We start from the raw sequence: 22,046 nt of genomic DNA, 5'->3' as shown, positions 1-22,046 counted from the left end.
CTCTTCCTTTGTAGAGCAAGTAAGAAAACTTAGTTGGGGAGAGTCTGTACTGGGGAGAACTTATTAAGATATAGTAGTCCCCCTTTATACAAAGTTTCACTTTCCTCAGTTTTAGTTACCCACAGTCAACCATGATCTAAAAATATTAAATGAAATATTCCGGAAATAAGCTATTCATAAGTTTTACATTGTGCACTGTGCTAAGCAGCAGGATAAAATCTCTCATCATTCCACTCCATTCTGCTTGGAATGTGAATCATCCCTTTGTTCAGTGTATCCACGCTGTCTACACTATCTGCCCATTAGTCACTAAGTGGCCATCTTGCTTATTAGAGCTATTGTTGCAAAGTACTTGTGTTCAAGTAACCCTTATTCTCCTTAATAATGGCCCCAAAGTGCAAGAGTAGTAATTTGGATATGCCCTCAAGAAAACCATGAAGTGCTTCCTTTAAGTAAAAAGGTGAAATTTCTTGATTTTAATAAGGAAATTAAAACATTGTATGCTGAGATTACTAAGATCTACGATAAAAATGAATCGTCTATCTGTGGAATTGGGAAGAAAAAATAGAAATTCATGCCAGTTTTGCTGCCACACTTCAAACTACTAAAGTTACAAGCACAGTGCATTGTAAGTGCTTAGTTAAAATGAGAAAGGCAGCCGGGCTAGGTGGCTCAGCCTGTAATCCCGCGCCTTTGGGAGGCTGAGGTGAGTGGATTGCCTGAGCCCGCGGGTTCGAGACCTGCCTGGGCAGCGAGACCTCATCTCTACAATAAATCAAAAAATCAGCCGGGCGTGGTAGCGCGCATGCCTGTAATTCTGGCTACTTGGAAGGCTGAGGAGGAAGGATCACCGGAGCCCAGCAGGTTGAGGCTACGGTGGCCGGGAGTGGCCACTGCACTCCAGTCTGGGAGACAGAGTGAGACTCCAACTCAAAAAGAAGAAAAAAAAATGAGAAAGGCATTAAATTTATGGGTAGAAGACAAGAATAGAAATGTGTCCTGGTTGATAGCAGTTGGGTTCAGCACTATCTATTGTTTCAGGCATCCAATGGAGGTCTTGAACTCCCCCCCTCAAAGGATAAGGGGAGACTACTGTAATTTAATGAGGACTTTTAGTGCTTCTGTATTCTGCATTATATCTTCTTCCACTCAGGCTTTCATTATTTCAAGAGGAAGAAAAATTTAACAACAAATGAGTATGTATTTTTCAAATTTGAATATACATTTCTCAATCTGAAAGTGTTCAATACAAAAGAGTAATGGAAGGAAGAAAACTAGACAAAAATTATTTTCTTTCAAGCATTTTAGTTAAATAGATGGTGCTTTAAGAAGACAAATACCCACTTGTTTTGGAAAGTTTAAAGGGAACTAGAGAAAGGGGGCAAATTAATAAACTCTAGACACTTCCTTAGGATCAATGACTATTAGAAAATAACATTTCTATGTCAGTTCTCCTCTGCTGACACTAGTACAACTGTGATCAACTACATGAAATCAAGTATGGATTTATCTCAATGAACAGGTGAGAGTCAAGGTATACTGAGGTGTGGTACAGGTGGCGAGTATTAATTATAATTTTCTTTCATAACTTCTTGAAAACATGTGAAGAGAACAAAGACATACCTAGAAATTCTGCTACATTAGCTAAGTAAGCCTCACTGAGTAGAAATGAAAGCCCCATGAGGTGGTGTGCTTGCCCATAAATGCAGTAAGTGGAGAAGTCAAGGCCAGATAATTACCACAGGAGTTTCCAGCCATTTCTGGGTATCTCCAATAATCCCAAGTAAGGACTTTCAAAAGCAAAATAACTTCAACTCATATTTTAAACTACATATAGCGTAGTGATCATGGACAAGCCAATTCCACTATCAGGGCCCATTAAATGAACTAGAAAATAATCACCTAAAACTCTCTTCAACGACTGTGTGACATTATAATTCTAAGTAGAGTATACTTAAGTACAATGAATTGCCTAAGATGGTCCAAGTAAAAGACACTTTCTCCAACAATTAGACAGTGTGCACTAAATTTAGACTTGGAAACTATGAGCACCATACAAAAATTATGGGAGAATGGGTAGAGTATGAATATGCTGGGTTGGGCAAATGGGAAACGGAGATTCTCAAAAGCCAAGAGACATTCATCTATCCATTCAGTCATTAAACAAATATGCACACAGAGTGTTAGAAAGCATTATATTAGGGTTTAGGTATATAATAATTACAAGAAACAAAATTTGTGCTCTCATAAATCTTTCATTCTAGCAGGGGGACAGAAAATAAGTACAATAAGTCCCCTACATATGAACACTCAAGTTACAAACTTTAAAGATGCACACCTGCATTTTTTAAATTTATTATGTACCTCTACCACATGTCAGTATAGCCTGTTAAATACATACAGTACTATATAGATGACTGTGTTAGTTGGCTACCTGGGCTGAGTTGAATTTAAAACAAATTGGACTTACAAATATGCTTTTGGAATGGAACTCATTCATATGTTGGGGATTTCCTGTATATACACACACACACACACACACACACACACACACACACACACACACACACACATAAAATATACATAATACCAGATGGTGGTAACTGCTAAAGAAAATGAAGAGGAACAGTGTGTGCCAATGGCAATGGGGATGTACTTGCTACCTTATAAGAAGGGAAGGGGGCCTGGAAAGGCCTGACTGATGTGTGATGACAATATGCAGCAAGGACTGAAGTGTGATGACAATATGCAGCAAGGTCACTCTACCCAGCTGCCAACTGCTTGAAGAAAGCAAGGGAGAAAATACCTAGATGCTGGGTGCTCCAGGCAGAAGGAAGAGTAAATAAAAAGGCCCTCAGTCTGGGCATGGTGACTCATGAATATAATCTCAGTACTTTGGGAGGCGGTGGAGGTGAGAAGATTGCCAGAGCCCAGGGGTTCGAGACCAGCCTGAGCAACTTGGCAAGACCTCATCTCTACAATAAATCCCAAAATTAGCCAGACGTGGTGGCGTACACTTGTAGTTCCAGCTACTAGGAGGGCTGAGGTGGAAGGACCACATAGCCCAGCAGGTAGAGACTTGCAGTAGCCGCAAGTGTGCCACGGCACGCTACCCAGTCTGGGCAACAGAGTGAGACTTTGGGTCCAAAAAACAAAAAAACAAAAAGTCCCTCAAGTGGAAATGTGCCTGGCAAGTTAGAAACAGAAAGCAGGCCAGTGTGGCTGGAGCATAGTGAGAAGATTTGAAGTGAAAGGTATCAAAGTTTTATAAAAGAGTAGGAGACTGAATGGACTAATAACCTTGCTGATCAGCACCAAGGGCTGACTCAGGCTTGTGGTTATCAATTTCCAGCAAGATCAATCGGCATACTTTGCTCTTCTCAAGCTACATTCAGCTACACAGTTGCCATGGGCACGTGTGTCATAGGTAGAGCCTTGAATTTAACTCCCTTGAGTTTTTGCCATTCATAAGTAACCAAGTAAAAGGAAAACAGGAGCTGAAGGTATAGAGAAGGAAATTATTATAAATATGAACCCAGAAAGGGTGGAGTGAGAACAACAAACAGAAACACACAAAAAGGCGTAAAAATCATAGAATACAAGGTGGTAGTGTAGAAGCATCAGGGAACCAGGAGTCCAGCTGTCATTTTGGCAGCTATAATTCTGCCCCCTCTTCTTCTAAACAGCTGCCAACTGCTTGTAGACTTCCTTCGCCTATTCTCCTCTCAACTTCCTTTCTGTTCTATTCATTCTCATCCTGTCTCCAAAGCTGGAAGTAAATAATGGGAACAGGGGTGGAGAGTTGAATGTTAAGGATATGTGAACTGGGTTAGAGGCAGGCACGATCAGATGCAGGGGGTAAGGGGCAGCAGGCAGAAGGGGAAAGGAAACCACCCCCTCTCTTTTCTCACCCTCCCAAGTTTGGGTTAAAGGTCAACACATCAAGAGCCTCATTGCCTCTAGAGCATTAACAATTAAATCCTGTTATTATGTTTGGTCCCAGCTTCAGTGTGCATGGCTTTTCAAAATGATTGGATCAGGGCAGACTCTCTTTTTCTTTCTCCGGTTTAAAGGTGCATTTCTGTACTCAGCAAATGTCCGAGTCATTGTATAGCAGAGAAATGCCATTATTTTGCCTCTTAACATACACTGCACATAAATCTCTCCATAGGAGGCCCTGACCAAAATGGGAAGAATTCTCTAAACTAGCAAATTGTTCCCATGAACTAGTCAAGCTTTGAACCTTTTCTGAAAGACAGATTTGGCAGAGCATTTTTTTTTTCCATTCTTTTAAAATTAAGCTAGTGCTACTAATAAGACATAGTTAATTAGGAAAATAGAATGTAAAGATTATTTTCCAGAATTTAAACATGATTTCATTAAGAAAGAGTGCTCTTTCATGAGAAAGCATGTACTTGTTACACTGAAATCATAATAAATGAGGCTTTCTGGAAAATAACCCTTTCCTTTTACTGCAACCTTCCTAGTATTCTGCAGCTATTGCATTAATTTGTTTATGTGCTTACTGACCAAAATCTTTGCTGATATCCAGTCAACTATGAACATCAACTATGGACTATATCCAAAAAGATGAAGCATAAAATACCCCTGACCTCAGACAGGTTTTAAAGCAAACACTAACAAAAGCAGTAAAAGGAAAAATGTATTTATTAAGAAAGTAAAATTCAATTAGCTTGACCTAAAAGTCCATGTGTTTTCTACCATCTCAGCTTTTTGTAGCATGCCCTCTCTGCCTAGAATTCCCTGGTAGTGCCCCTGCTTTCATCTTAGTTCTAAGCTTTCATAATTTTTATTTTTTTATTATTTTTTATTATTTATTTTTTTGAGTCGGAGTCTCACTCTGTCGCCCAGACTGGAGTACAGTGGCCGCTCCCGGCCACCACAGCCTCGACCTGCTGGGCTCTGGCGATTCTTCCGCCTCAGCCTTCCAAGTAGCTGGAACTACAGGCGTGCGCTACCACGCCCGGCTAATTTTTTGATTTATTGTAGACATGAGGTCTCGTCAAGTTGCCCAGGTGAGTCTCGAACCCACGGGCTCAGGCAATCCACTCACCTTGGCATCCCAAAGCGCGGGATTACAGGCTGAACCACCAAGCCCGGTCGCTTTCATAATTTTTAAAGTCCTTATCCAAATCTCACTTCATTTAGATGATTCCCAGGTCTGATTTTTTTCTGCCTTGGAATTTATGAATCATTCACTTTTTTTGTAAGTACCGGTTACTTTGCCTGTGCTACCTTGCATTCCACCTCCATATCACCCGACCACAAAGTTAATAGATAACAGAGGATGAGTTTATTTTCAGTGTTTGTGCAGTGAAATTTTCCTTTGCCTAGAGAAAACATAAAGTTGAACAAGTAGGAGTTGTTTAAGGATTAAGACGAAAGAATTTTAACTTTTCTGAAGAAAACAGTGTCCAAAGTTTTTTTTAAAAAGGGCTAGCAGGCCAGGAAACGATGAAATTAATGGGCTGGAAATGTTATTGGAATTGTCACGCTGACTTTGACATGAAGGTCAGGTTAAATGAGACAGGAGACTAAACAGTTAAAGACTTAATATCTGTCAAATTTAAAATGCATATATTACTTTAATGAAACAATTCTTCCATCAGGATTTTGTCCTATAGACATATAATTGCAAAATTATAAATTTTTTAAATAAACATCTTTTATAATTTTATTTTATTTATTTTTTTGTTTTTTTATTTTTTTATTTTTTTTGTTTTTTTAATATAATTTTAAAAGACCTATAAAATGAGACTTTTCCTCTTGTGATATTGGCAACAGGGTGAAACTCAGTAAGAAGAACTACATTGTACAGATTTGCTATATGTGTGAAGAATATAGTTATCAAAGATTCGAGTAAGGGAATTAATTCATTAAGACGGAAAACTGTGGCATCTCCCTCACCCATATCCAAATTAAGTTGGAAGAGAGGGACTAAAACTGGTGTCTGACTGAAATTAAGAAGCCAGGATACTGAAATAAGTTGCCCATATGTCAGGATAAGAGGAGGCAAAAGTAAAAGCAAGTTCTGCTCCCTCTATTTGAAGAGAAAATATTACAAGATTCTATGTACTAAATGAAAGGTAACTGGACTATAACTGCATGAAGAAAACCATCCCAAATGAAGTGATTGCCAGAAAAAGGTGACCCTCCAAAAAAGAAGCTCTTTGGATACACTACTAAAGAGTCATAAATAAGGGGCGAATCACAAAAGATTGACTGGACAGCCCAGCTTATTGGAGATTGGTACTGGGTGCTGGGCTCAAGGGGAGAAGTTTCCAAAGAACTTAGTAATGCCCCCTATGAGTGAAGTCTATCATGACAGAAAACGGGAAGGTAAAAATCTCAAAAACATATACAATGCTAAAAAAAAAGTTTTTGTCCATTTTCCTTATCTATGGGGACTAATTTAGCCAATGCTTTTGAGTTTTCTGACTCAGGAATCTAGCTTAAGAATCAACTTTCATTTCTTAGGCGTTTTCTCTCATTTTTTTAAACTTCCACTTTCTTTTCCATATAAGACATCCCAATCTTACAGATCTTTTGTACAAATATTCACAGTTATGAATCAGAAGGTAAACAGTAGGAACATACCACAACAAAAGAAAAAACAATTTGTTCCAAGATAGAGAAAAAACAGAGCAGAACAGAATCATCAAATGATTCCAGCTTTAAATAACCTGTTGAAGAAGCTTACTATTTAAGTTTATCAAGAAAACAAATTGCCACTTTCTTGGCAACAAATAAGTGCTTCTACCCTATCAAGGACACAATATTAACTGCCTATGCACACAGTAGTGGTGCCTGTCGCTGCTGGGGATCCTTATTCTCTAAGCATATGAATGGCTAAACACTATTCTCAAGAAGTAAGACGGAAAGCCGGGGAGCAAGTTTGAAAATAAAGCAACATGAAATCTGAAAAGAACACAGTCCAGACTTGAGTTAGAAAAGGAACAAAAGATGGCCTTTGTTTTAATTCCATCAAAGATCTGGAGTGCTGACAGAAATCCAGGGAAGCTAGTAAGTATTGTTGGGCAGTTAGTTTGGTGTCAATAAACTATCAGACAATAAGTCAATAAACAGATTGAGACAGTAAGTAATTAAGTGTTCAGGGAAGGGATTGATGGGGGTAGTTTGGGCAATAGGAAAAATAACCAGGTTGAAAGAGGTACCTGAAAGAGGATGAGGATTTTTGAGAAAGTACTGAATTGGGAAAACCTTAAGCACTTCTCTGTACAGTGAGGGGTTCACTTGCTCTAAAATTTCTTTAAATGAAAAGAAAGGTGAGATTGTAGGAAGTTTTAAAAGTCTGTTGTAGGCCAGTGATAATGGAACTATCACTACTAAAAGATTCCTTGGGCTATCTTCCTTGGGAGACACACAGCTCCCTTTCCCTCCTACTGCAAGTGATATTTTACCTAATTATAACTCTAAGTCAAGACTTCAACCTCATTCGTATCTGATATCCTACTTCAACGCTCTTTGCTCAGCAGAACTTCGAGTCCTGATCCTGCTGTCCTGTGCTCTCTTGTCCGTACTGATAAACTCGTTCTAACTCTTCATTGATGCCTTTGCTTGCAAGTCCTGGCACTTGACTAAAGAGCTCTGCCATAGAAAATAGATAGGGCTAAGGCTAGTTCCCTGTCAAGGGCTTCCAAAGCCAGATTTGCAAACGAAGATGGTTGCATCACAAAAAATAATCGTTCTAAAAAAAGGAAGTCCCACAAGTAAGCAGATGGTGAAGTATGCATGGCTTTCTGCCTTTGGATTTATCCCAAAAAGCTCAGGCATTTGATCTTTGTAGAGAATTTCCAGGGAAACTGTACTATTTGTGTATACCCACCCATCTACTATCCTCATACTCTTCCTTGAAATAAATATGTCAGGAAGTCTGAGTAAGGAAAACAAATCACAAGCAGACAGCCTATGATAATAAGAATTACTTCTAGCCATTGATTATTCCAATGGTCACTGTTGGATTGAGGTCATCATGAGAACACCCATGACCACTAGTACAATTTTGGAAAAGGCAGGGTCTTGTTCCAATGACTGAGTAGTGAGTAAATTGATATTTCAACAAGCGGAATATGACAGAAGCTGCATACTAGAATGTTTTGGGGTGGTCCTACAAGGATCTCCTGGTGCTTGTCCTCAGAACAGTGCCCCAGTAAGCCTTGAAAAGATACTTTTAGGATACTAATGGAGTGGATTCTGCTGCTATGCATCAACCAGGGCTGTTTTTGATCTCACATGATACATGGGACAGCTACAGCATTTCCCTTTCCAAGGTAAAGAGGGCAACAATTCTTCAATGCATTTTCACCTTAAAGATAAATACAACACACACCTAGCAAGAGCTGTGAGGAAATTTAACAAAGCCACTTATTTGGAAAATCAAGTGGAATTGTATTAAATGTCACGTTATGGAATGAAAATCCCTGAGATTGCCTTCAAAACACCAATTTATCTTATCTAAAGGATCAGTCTCCTAAACAGGAGAATGCAAAGCTTCCTTAATTTGTTCATTTTTTAAAACTTGTTCTGAAATAGCCTTAAGATTGCATTCCACCCTGAATTGTACCCCACATCTTTAAAATTAAGAAAAAAAAGATTGTATTCCCCAAATCTAAATCATATCTTCAATCCCTTAACAAATGTTTTTATTCATCCCCCAACTGAAGTGGTCCCAGATTCTGTATACTAGGCTTTTACCTCTTTGCTGCCATTATATTTTTATTTATTTATAGTAAAAAAATTTTTTTTTGAGTTGGAGTCTCATTCTGTCACCAGCACTTTGGGAGGCCGAGGCGAATGGACTGCCTGAGCCCATGGGTTTGCTGCCATTTAAAAAATGTGTGTGTGTGTGTGTGTGTGTGTGTGTGTGTGTGTGTGTGTGTGTGTGTGTGAGAGAGAGAGAGAGAGAGAGAGAGAGATCTAAAAAGCAAAGAAAGCAATGAAAGTCAATGCTCCCACAATTCCACAGTTATTTGGAATTTTGCAACTCCTGCCTCCTGGGGTCTATAACCCACTGCCTGAAACAAACAGGGCTCTGCTCTCAGCTCAGTCATCTTGGAAGAAAAAGGAACCCATAAAGCTCAGATGCGAAAGTGAACAGCTGCTATGGATTTGCATACTTGAACAGATTCCTAAGAGGCCAGCAAACCACCTCACACCTCCTGTTTTTCAAGCTGAAATTTTAGTGATATTTATGTGATGCTAATAGAGGCCATTCTCAATGTAAAGAAGGTACAGCACTAAGAAACTCTGCTTCATGTTCTGAGCTTCATTTATTAAAAGCATAGAAAAGAGGCCAGGAGTGGTAGCTCATGCCTGTAATCCAGCACTTTGAAAGACTGAGGCAGGAGGACTGCTTGAGTCCAAGAGTTCAAGACCAGGTTAGGCAACATAGAGAGACTTCATCTCTACAAAAACTTAAATATAAAAATTAGCTGGATATGGTGGCATGCACCTGTGTCCTAGCTACTGAAGAGGCTGAGACAGGAGGATGGCTTGAGCCCAAGAGTTTGCAGTGGCCATGATCATGCCACTGCACTCAGTCCTGGGCGACAGAGTGAGACCCTGACTCAAGAAAACAATTTTTAAAAAAAGTATAGACAAGAAAGCATATGACCTTGCTGTAGAGGGGGCAGGAGCCTTCAAACACAGGACTCTGAACCTCAATCAATGACTCTGCTTCCATTTTCCCTCTATAGGACTATGGCAAAGTGAAAAGTTTTGACTTGCACTGATAAACTCATAAAGAAAAAAGGAAGCCATGACTAGCCAAGCTGTAGCAGTGTTTAGCATGAAATAGCAGGCTACCATCAAAACTTTATAAACCTATATTCAGTGATCAGGGCCTATCTCAGATGCTATTTTCTCCATGAATGTGTCTACCATTCTTCCAACCTAATAGTATGCGTATTCCCTCAATTCTTTCCTCTTGCCTCTGCAAACTTTAAAATGTGTAAGAACAGCAGGGCACACGTATTTCCCCCAGTATATAGGTGCTGAGAACCAAAACCATGTACCCCACACAGTTTATTGTCTTCACTATTTTACTATATTCATCAATATGACTTTACTATTCCAGGAGACTCTTGCCCCAAAGATACAAATTACAAATGGCTTTATAGTTCATTCCAGCAACTATTCAATAGCAAGTGCAATGGACTGAACGCCTATCTCCCTACACATATTCATATGTTGAAATTCTAACCCCCAAAGTGACGGTATTAGGAGGTGTGGCTTCGGGAAGGTTATTAGTTCAAAAGGGCTTAGCCCTCATGTTTGGGATTAATGACTTCATTATAGGGACCACAGAGAACTAGCTAGCCCCTTCTACCGTGTAAAGACACAACAAGAAGACTGTTTCTATGAACCAAAAACTGAGCTCTAACTAAACACCGACTCTGCTAGCACCTTGGCCTTGGACTTCTCAGCTTCCAGAACTGTGTGAAATAAATGTCTGCTGTTTAAAAGTCACCCAGTTTATGATATTTTGTTATAGCAGACCAAACAGACCTAAGACAGAAAGCATCAATTTTCTACCCTAAGATTTTTTGAGTCTCTTGCCTACAAATCCATTTTGCCATGCTTACCAATTTTGAACCATGATATCATGATCTTTATCTAATCCTAATCAAAGTCCTTCTCCTGTTAAGCCAGACTTTAAAGTTTCTAAATTCTGGCCTTCCCTTCCCTTCCTAAAATGCTATCAGATTTTGTCAAGATAGAGTTCTCTTTTACAGTGGTAAGCAATTAACTCAGCTAGCTTTGTTTTGGCAACAAGTTATTCTGGTGATATTTTGGGGATCCAGTATTCAACATACCCATTCAATAAATGTTAAATCAAGTAATTAATTCGGAGTTAAATGACAGGATTGGTTTGGATTTGGCAGGCATAGTGTAATTATAAAGAAAAAGTTCTTAATTTGGGGTTTCATTTTGAAGCCAATGAAAGGGATTTGGATTTGATTGTTTTATATCCATTTTCATAATTACTCCTTTAAGGGTTTTACTTTTTCATGCCTTTGACTGGACACATGACAGGACATGCAACAGATCCTTCATACCCTAGAGCAGGTGCTATTTTAAAGGCAACACCACAGTGGACTTGTTGTATTCTTTTCTTTAAAGTTTACTTATTTCTGGTCAATTAAAACAAAACACCTTTGGAATCTGGCGAACCACTTAGGCTTATTTCTCCTAGGAGCTGCTGGATGTGTGACTCACCATATAGGTAAAAAGACAGAAAGAAAAAGATTCATGAAAGCAGGCTGATCAATAATATATTGACTTACTCACTGCCTCCTGATGAGGGTCAGAATTCATGAGAAGCTCCTTGGGAACTTGCAATTTTCTCACTGAAAGAGACAATGAGCTGTACTGAGCATTTTTTACTACAGTTGTTTTTGGCAATTTTTAGTGTACTTTTTCATTTGTGCTGAAGGGTTACACACTTAACAATTTCCAAACACTAGGGCAAGCATATTTCCCAAACAGAATAATGAAATTTGTGCCACACAAAAACTTGCCTGCATTTCTCATTTCCAAATGAGAAAATAAGTCTATGGATAAATGACTTGTTCAAGAATACAAAGCTAATTCCCTTATATTCTTTTAGTATCAGAAAAAATACTATCAAAGTACCCATTCTCATAGCTAGGGCCTGAACTCACACACTGATTCTTCACTGATTACCTGGGCAGTATGTTTCTAATACAATTTCCATTTGTGTCTTCTGGATAATGAAAACAAACAAAGCATATCTTTAGAAAAAACCAGGAGCTTCTCAACCTACAGATACTTATGCTAGTTCATTGCTTTTTTGCTCAGGGTTTGCAAAACATGAACAGAGACATACACAGACTGAATAGACCAGGGAAATGAGTTATGGAAAAGGTTAAAACTCTTCAGTATAAAAAAAATTAGACAAATGATCAAGAATTTTGGACATATTCTAACTAATGCGCTAGAGTGGGTTGTCACTGAGTATTTGGCTTTCTTTTCTTTTTTTTTTTGAGTTGGAGTCTCACTCTGTCGCCCAGACTGGAGTGCAGTGGCAGCTCCCGGCCACTGCAGCCTTGACCTGCTGGGTCCCGGCGATCCTTCCGCCTCAGCCTTCCAAGTAGCGGAACTACAGGTGAGCGCTACCACGCCCAGCTAATTGTTTGATTTATTGTAGAGATGAGGTCTCACCAAGTTGCCCTGGCGGGTCTCAAGTCCGTGGCCTCAGGCAATCCACTCACCTCAGCCACCCAAGGCACAGGATTATAGGCCGAGCCACCGAGCCTGGCTAGTATTTGGTTTTCAATATTAGAAATAAAGGTCAGGTATTAGAGGGTGATGTTTATTCCTCTGAGATACTTTCACCTCTAGCTACAGCCACAAGGTAATTAATGATGCCTAACTGAGGCAGCATAGGCCAACTACCTCAATTTACATAAAGAAATAGTAGCAATAAACTAGATTATGCACTCATATACTTTTAGATAAATAATAAAACAGTTGAACATTTTTAATGTACTATTGCTGAAATACTCCGCTTAAATAAATGACCAAAAAAGATATTCAAATGCATGGAGTAATCTTATGTCTTCTAATATATCCTATTTTTAATTAATGTTTTTTCTTTTGCCCGTCCTATCACCCAAGGCTATTGGCACACGCTTTAAACCAAAGGCTTCTGTGTATACCTTGATATTACATAGAACCTAGGTCATAACAGCATTTTTTCTCCTTATTACTCCTACCAACATCCTTGCTTCTATACTTCTCCAACTCTAACACTTTTCCAAGCTGAGGATCTACAAAGTTTTTGAAAGGGTAAGCAACACTTTGGGCCTCTAGCTATTCCTCATTCACTCTTTTAAAGAACACAATTTTACCTACTGGTTTTTTTGAAAAGGCAATGCCTTTTAGCCATCACAAAGACTAAAGCATAAAATTAAAGCTAAAACAGATTTCTTCATTGTCACCACTAAAAACCACAAATTATCCAAGTCAGTATTTTCAGCCAATCATATATACTAGAGCATAGAACAACAACTTAAAGGTATATATATATATATATATATTTTTTTTTTTTTTAAGAAGCAATAACATTAAGCAGGAGGAAGTTTCTGGGAAGATGGCAGTGTAGCCAGTCAGATTGCATGAGTTCCTGTGTGAGTCAGTGAGTGTATGGACTAATTTGTGTACCTGCCTGTGTGTAAGTGGGCTTGTGAGTGGCTGATTGAGCGGGGACTTGGGAGCAAGTGTCTAGGGCTCTCCTGGAGAACCAGATGGTGCTGCAGCCACTCTGCTTGAACCCTAGTGCTTCCCAGAGTGCAGAAGTGGAGTGCCATTTTCTGAAATCATCAAAGCTTTTCCTGGGAAGAAGTTGCATGGGTGACTGCCATTCACACCACTGCAGAGCCAGGCCAGACACTGGCAGTAAAGGCCGTGGAGGTAGTGCAGCGAGGGAGCCAGAGGCAGGGTCCCAAAGAAGCAGAAGGGAGAGGCCACCCTGAACCAGGACTTAATGCCACCACCTCCAGTGCCAGGCTAGGCTGCAAGGCCCTGCCACCAGGATCTGAGATCTGGAGACTGTGGTACTTGCTGGGGAGGGAGCTATCTTTCCTGACCCCATTTGCAGCAGAAATAGCAGTCTTTAGAAAAACTGAGCAGCCACTGTAAAGCCTGTCACGGAAGTGTTCCAGGATGACCTCCGTGGAACAGCAGACCTGCATCTTAACATCAGAGGGTGATCTCTACATTGCTTTGGGGCTGCTCTCCATGATCTCAGAGAGCATTGCCCCCAGTACACAAGCCCTGGTGGGTAATAAAGAATGCGGAGCCCCAGAAGATCCACCCTCTGCCCTAAGCCAGCTAATACAGTGGATTTGACCGAGAAGAAGGCTGTTGAGTGCCTAGCTGACACCTCCCACCCCTAGCAACAAGCAAGAGATCAGAAGGGCAGGATAGAGGCCAGAGGCCAGAGGCCCCATTCCCCCGCTGTGAACTGGATGTTGTGGAAGTTGTGACCATGCTGGGAGAGAAAAGAAAGGGGAGAGAGCCCGGGAGATGCTGAGTCTAGTTACACACTCTTCCCCCACTACCACAGGCATGCCAGCTATCAATTGCAGGCATCAAGGGATGAAGATTCTAACATCTCAAGTTTCAACGGCAGAGAGGAAACCTGCAGTAACAGACATGCAGTGGCAAAACCTGCCACAAGAGGGAGCTACTCACCGCTCAAAGAGATATACTAAAGCTGAGAAATCTCTACCAGCATGTCTTTTGGGTTTTGGTTTGTGTTTTCTTGTTGTTGTTGTTGTCTTTTTCTCATTTTTAATTGTTTGTTTGTCTCATTTGTTTGCTTTGTCTGTTTGTTTGTTGATTGGTTTTCTCTTTTCTTTCCTCCTTTTTCTCGCTCTCTGTTCTTTCTATGTTTGTTCTTCTTTCCCTTTTCTTCTCTTATCCTTCCTTTTCTTTCTCTTATATCCTGCCTTGGACTCAGGGGCTACACAAGCATACTCAATATAAGGTCATACTGTGTGGAGACAGAGAGGAAGTTCCAGCTGACCCATTCACCAGATAGCAAGCATTCTGATCCATCAGTAAGCTCTGAATCCTTGCAGCCCCACTCACACCTTTCAGCAAGAGCTCAAAATCGTAAAAAGATAGCACAAAGTCCCACCCCTCAAGCCCTATTTCATAATTGAACAAACCTGGATGCCTGTCTCAGGGAAGGACAGAGGTAGAGCAAATATCAGAAGTGATTGCTTCTCCATTTTCCACTGAGCAACAGAATAAAAGAGAAAGATAAGAGAGTGGCTACAACAACAACAAAAAAACCAACAACAAAAAATTGCCGGTAACCTTCAGAGCCCCAACAGAACAGATAGTGTCTGAAAGAACAGATACTGAAACACAAACAAGGCTATCTATGAGAATGACTATACCCAGAGGTACTTACAGAGATCAGAGTATCATTGGATATAATGAGTAAAAATCAAGAAATGAAAGGGCTAAAACTAAAGGAAATTGCAATGGAGTTGGACAGACTCAAGAATGGATTTAGAAATGATGGAAATAAAGAACTCCATCAGATAAATAAATAACAAACTGACAGGCATGGGAAGCAGAATTGACCAAGCAGAAGAAAGAATCTCGGAACTGGAAGACCAAAATATGGAGTTAACCCGATCTATTAAAAATATAGAAAAAGATCAGACTGTAATCTCAGCACTTTGGGATGCTGAGACAAACGGATTGCCTGAGCCTGCAGGTTCAAGACCAGCCCAGACAACTTGGCGAGACCTTGTCTCTACAATAAATAAAAAATTAGGCGGGCATGATAGCATGCACCTATAGTTCTGGCTACTTGGAAGGCTGAGGTGAAGGGATTGCCTGAGCCCAGCAGGTCGATGCTGGGGTAGCCATGAACATGCCACTGCACTTCAGCCTAGGCGACAGAGTGAGACTCCAACTCAAAAACAAAAAAAGAAGAGAAAAAAAAACTTAAGAAGAAACTCTCTATGAGGTGTGTGATTTTATCAAGAAGCCAAATCTACATCTGATCAGTATACCTGAAGTAGAAAGAAAAACAAAAAAACACCTTGAAACAAACATTCCATGAAATCAGTAAAGAAAACTTTTCTCATCTGGCCAGAGAGATGACTATGCAAGCACAAGAGATTCAGAGAACCCCTGCAAGATATCTTATGAGATGACCAAACCTGGACATATAGTAATTTGCCTACACAAAGTAGGTATAAAAGAAAAAATCCTAAAGGAAACACGGGAAAAAAAGTCAGACTACCTACTGGGGAAGCCCAATAAGAATCACTGTAGACTTATCTGCAGAAACACTACAGGCCAGAAGGGATGGGACCTCAATCATGAATGTTCTCAAAGATAAACAATTTCAACGAAGAATTTCTTACCCAGCCAAGATAAGTTTCATCAGTGATGGAGAATTACAATCATTCCCAGGCATCCAATTCCTGAGAGATTATGCTCTTTCCATACCAGCTTTATAGGAGACTCTTAACAAGGTGTTGTGAACAGAAGAAAACAGAAACAAAAGAAAGACAATATACTTCACAAGATCACAAACAAACGCAGAAGGAACAGCGCATACAGCACACCTGCAAAAATGAAAACACACACACACATTATTAACACAAAAGCTAAAAGAAAAAAAAAACCCAGCCTTACAAGAGGCTAATGACAGGGACAAAGAAGGCAGAACTCATGATTTTAATATCAGACAAAACAACCTTTAAGTTATCAAAAATTTAAAAAGATACAGAAGGACACTACATAATGATAAAAGGTTCAATTCATTAACAAGAAATATCCATCCTAAACATATATACACCTGACACAGGAGCACCAGCTTTTATAAAGCAGCTATTAAGTAAACTAAAAAAAGATATTGAGTCTAACACTATCGTAGCTGGAGACTTAAATAGCCCACTAACAACCCCAGATAGATTACTCAGGCAAAAAATCAACAAGGGGATCCTGAACCTCAACGTGATGCTTGATCAAATGGACTTAATTGATAGCTACAGAACACTCCACCCAACAACCACAAATATACATTCTACTCAGCACCACATGGAACATGGAATGTACTCCAAGATCAACTACATCTCTGGCCATAAATCAGGCATAAACAAACTTCATAAGATCAAAATACTATCATGCACCTTCTCAGACCACAGTGGAATAAAAATAAATATCAATACCAACAAAATTCCCCCCAAATCCACAAAGACATGGACACTAACAGCATGATGATGCTGAACGACTCCTGAGTCAACACAGAAATCAAAACAGAAATTAAAAGATTCTTGGAAACAAATGAAAATGAAGAAACATCCTACCAAAACCTCTGGAATGCCATTAAAACAGTACTAAGAGGGAAATTTATATCTCTATAAACACACATAAAGAAACTAGAAAGATCACAAGTTAACAGCCTAACAAATCAGCTAAGGGAGCTGGAAAGACAAGACCACCAAAACCCTAACTTCAGCAGAAGAATCCAGATCACCAAAGTGAAAGTCCAAATACAGGACATAGAAGACAAAAATACCATAGAAAAAAAACAACAAAACAAAAAGCTGGTCCTTTGAAAGGATAAACAAGATCGGTGGAACCCTAGTCAGACTAACCAAGAAAAAGAGACAAAAAGCCCAAATATACACAATCAGAAATGCAAAAGATCAAGTTACAACTGACTCCAAAGAAATACAAAAGATTATCAAAGATTACTATGCATACTTGTATGGACCAGGATAGAGACTCTAGAAGCAAAACCTTAATTTCTCAACCAACACATCTTCAACAAAGGCTCCACCAACAACCACTGGGGAGAAAAGAACCTATTCAGTAAACAGTGCTGGGAAAACTGGCTGACCACCTGCAGAAGATTGAAACAGGAACCTTACTTATCATTATACACAAAAATCAACATAAAATCTCAAACTGTAAGAACTTTTTAAATATAGGAGACACCCTTACGGAAACTGGAATAGGCAACCAATTCCTTGTCAAAATCCCAAATGCCCATGCCATAAGAGGTAAGAGAGACAAGTGGGATGTCATCAAATTGAAAAGCTTCTACAAAACAAAGGAAACCATCAAGAGAGCAGGGAGACAGCCCACAGAATGGGGAAAAAAAATTGCCAACCGTATATTGACAAAGGCCTAACATTCAGGATCTACAAGGAACTCAAACCTGCTGAAAGGAGAAAAACAGTCCTATTAAGAAATGGACAATAGATATGAATAGACACTTCTCAAAAGAAGATATATAAGCAGCCAACAGATACAAAACACTGCTCATATGAAAAAATGCTCAGCCTCATTAATCATCAAAGAAATGCAAATTAAAACCATAGAGAGATACCACCTAACTCCAGTCAGGATGGCCATCATCAATAACTCAAAAAACAACAGATGCTGGAGAGGATGCGAGGGAAAAGGGAACGCTTCTACACTGTTGGTGGGAGTGTAAACTAGTACAACCTCTGTGGAAAACAATGCGGCAATTCCTAAAAGATCTAAAGTCAACCTTCCATATGACCCAGCAATCCCCCTTCTGGGAATATGCCCAGAGGAACTGAAATCATAAGATACCTGCACACGCATATCTATTGCAGAATTATTCACAATAGCAAAAACATAGAACCAACCATGCTGTCCATCAAACGTGGACTGGATTAAAAAATGTGGTACATATTCATGATGGAATATCACACAATCATAAAGAAGGACAAAATTATGGACTTTGCAGCAACTTGGATGGATTTAGAGTCTATCATACTCAGTGATCTACCACAGAAACAAAGAACTGAGTACCACATGTTCTCAATCACAAGCGAACGCTGAACAGTTCTCATAATACTATAAGAAAGGGATTGGCAGTAACAGGACACTGTCAGTGGGGGAGAGGGATGCACATAACATCAATAAGAGTACTTGATCTCAAACCAGGTGAAGTGGGGACCAAAGGGAGGTCCAAACCTTACCTGTACGATGACCACTTATCTACCTAATCCTGAATTGTACCTCACATCTTTAAAATAAAAAAAAAGGCAAGTCAGTAAAAACAAACAAACAGGGATGTATTCCTCTCTCTTTTTGTGAATAAAAAAATATTAAGCAGGAGAACAGAAATGTATAAAAAGCCATGTTGTTATTGGCCTAAAAGAAAACTGATCGAACATCAGACCACCAGATGTCTGGTGTCTAGTTTGTTTCTAACAAACTCTGAGAACCTAGAACCCTTCACTGACACTATTTTTCATCTAGGATAGCACTGTGCAACAGAACACTTTGCAGTGATAGAAAAGTATTATACATGCACTATTAATAGGTAGCCACAAGTCATATATGGCTATTGAACACCTGAATGTGGCTAATGAGACTAAGAACCTAAGTTTAATTTAATTTTAATAGTTATAAGCTGCTAGTAGCTGCAATATTGGACAGCATAGATCTTATTAATTTATTTATTTGCCTTTTTTTTTTTATAGAGACGAGGTCTCACTACGTTGTCCAGGCTGAACTCCTGGGCTCAAGAAAGCCCCACGCCTTGGCATCCTAAAGTGTTGGGATTACGGGCACGAGCCACCACACCCGGCTCCCCATACATCTAAATATAAAATAAGGTGATTGTAGGCATAGCTTAATACATTACCAGTTCTGGAAAACCTGTCATGATATTACCTTTTATGTGACAGGTACTGTAGGTTGGCCAGTTGGACCAACCCACATCCATAGCATCTCTCTTTTCAATCCTCTTTCCAAGGTATGGAGGCTATGTGACACAGTTGTCAACCAATAGCAGCAGAAGTCTACTGAGTTTGTTTATCTGATAAAGGACAGACATGTCTGGAAGGACCCATTTTGCCATCTGACACTCTCTCTTTCCATTTTCACCAGTTGAATACATACATGACAAATGGAATAAATGAAGCACCATGAGACAAGTATAAAGAAGATGGCTGAAATAAGGAAGCCTTACTAGGCTCATGAGACAAGTATGAAGATGAAATACAACCAGAATTGAAGAGTGAAAAGATTTCTTAAGATCATAGTTCCCTGAAGATGCCAATAAGCCACTGCAATAACTGCCATGTTTATTTAAGATATTGTAACTGACTTTCGTTACTTTCAGTTGATAGCCCAGTACCACTGGATATGGAATACCATGAGGTCTATTTAAATTCAGAGATTGGGAAAGGAAAAGTCATTGTAGATTAGTAGAATTGGAAAGTTAACAAGTTCAGGATGGCAAAGCAAAATGAAAAATTACAAGAGTATTGACCCTTAATGATCTAGAGCTACTATAAAAGGAGTGAATTTATTACCAACACATTTTCTGTGATGTGACACTTAAACAATCTCTTATTTGACTAAGAGCCTACAGTTGGGGTTATACACAGTAATATTTTTCTGTTACATCAAGTTAAACATGCCTAAATGATTCTGTTCTTATTTTTAATCATTGATTCCATATTTGTGTTGGGAGAAAGCCTGAAATAAAAATTTTGACAGCACAAGATACAGTTGTTATGTGAAACATAATTAAAATAATTAAACTTCTACTTGTTTAAGCCACTAGAGTTACTTGCAGTGAATAGTGTCCTGATAGTCTGTTTAAGTTTCTATTTTACATTCATGTTTGCTTATAGTATGAAACAGATGGTCTTTTAGACAAGTAATGATGAAATATCAAACAATAAAGAGATGAAACTGTGTAAAAGAGTATTCAACACCAATAAGAGTAAGACAGTAAAAAAAAACATGAATTATGTTCCAAGAGCAGCGAACATCACTTTGAATGTAGAGTTACTAGGATGTGGAATTTACTGAGTCCAAAGTATAGCCCTAGAGATAGAAAGTGAAAAACTGTTTTATGACAGTGGAGTCTGAATTCAAGAGAGAGAGCAGTAGACAGTCGGTGACACATCTAGCAAGTTCAGGTAGCACACCTGAGTGGAAATGGTGATTTGACATTCAGATCATAAATGGCATTTGAATGTTACATGTGTGACTAATTGAATACAGTAGGTCTCAATATTTACGGGGCTTCAGAGTCACTTGGAGAACCACTTTAAAATGCAGGAAATGAAGTGAACAAGAGTGTGACTACCAAAAAGGCGGAAAAATGTAAAATTTCATTTTTATTCCTGTTAAAGTCTATTCACACACCTAATTTCACAATTCAGGAAGGAAGTCCCTTAGCAGAAACCACCAAAAAGATCAACATGTCTTTCATTTATTTTCAATTGGAAAGAGAATGAGTGTGTTTGTGATTCCAACCAGGAAGTTATTTATACAGAGTCCCAGCAAAACAAGGGGGACTTCCCTATGCATTTCAGAGAGAGTGTGAGAGCACTGAACAGACCAGGAATAAAATATAGTAAGCTGCTGCTGATTTTGTTGATTGACAGGCAATCAGAGCACTGCTTGCCCGTCATGGTAATCCATACCCCCTGCCACCAAAGTCAGTGGAGGAAATAGGGCACCCGAGTCATGTGGGGCCAACCAAACCGCTCCTCTAGTATGAGGGTCTCTCTTTACAATGTAGACAGAGATGGGTAGCTGTCTCCTACTGCCACATGGAGAGGGCACCTTTCTGTGTCAGAAAAGAGCTAAGCCTCAGAAAAAAAGAGAAAGCAGAGCTGACAAACAACAAGAAAATACTACATATGAAACTAAGTGCCACAAAAGGAATTTCTCAGTAACAGGCAATAAATTCTTACTTAAAAACTACTTTGAATTCCCTCCCTCCCTCCTGCCCATCTCCTCCACCCCGGGGGGGGGGGGGTGGGCTGGAGTACAGTGGCACACAGGCCACCCCATCATCGACCTGCTGGGCTCCTGCAATTCTTTAGCCTCAGTTTTCTAAGTTGAGTGCTACCACACCCAGCTAATTTTTGATTTATTGTAGAGATGAGGTCTCGCCAAGTTGCCCGGGCTGGTCTCAAACCCGTGGACTCAGGCAATCCACTTGCCTTGGCCTCCCAAAATGATGGGATTACAGGTTGAGCCACTGTGCCTGGCCTGAATTGCTTTTATTTCTGACACCTTTGGTTGACAGTGATTCCACTAATAGACCATGTGTATAGTACTCAGTTCAGAATATATGGTTACTATAAGAAGCCCATGACATGGATATAATGTTAGGAAAGCAGAGTATTAGCCATGAATATAGTATGAGCTTATATCTTCTTACAATATGCATAGAAAAAGTATAGATGGCTAATATTTCCTGCTCTTGGTATAAAACAAGATATAGGATTAATTTTTTTAATGTGAAAATTCAGGAGCCCAGTCAGTACTCTTTCTAGATGTAAGTAAATTCCGCCTTCCTCCACACCGCAATGGACAACAGAGCAGAGATTCCTAATTCTGTAGGAATTAAAAACTCTTAGTGCTGAAGAAATATAAACAATAGTCTTTCAGCTAAGTTTGTCAAATGAGGAAACTCACATTAGAGAGGTTTTAAGTGG

This window comes from Carlito syrichta, unplaced genomic scaffold (assembly GCF_000164805.1).
Source record: "Carlito syrichta isolate Samal-C Ts95f unplaced genomic scaffold, Tarsius_syrichta-2.0.1 Scaffold315395, whole genome shotgun sequence".
In the NCBI taxonomy this organism is placed as follows: domain Eukaryota; kingdom Metazoa; phylum Chordata; class Mammalia; order Primates; family Tarsiidae; genus Carlito; species Carlito syrichta.
The sequence above is the reverse complement of the archived record's forward strand: the minus strand, read 5'-3'. Positions refer to the sequence as shown.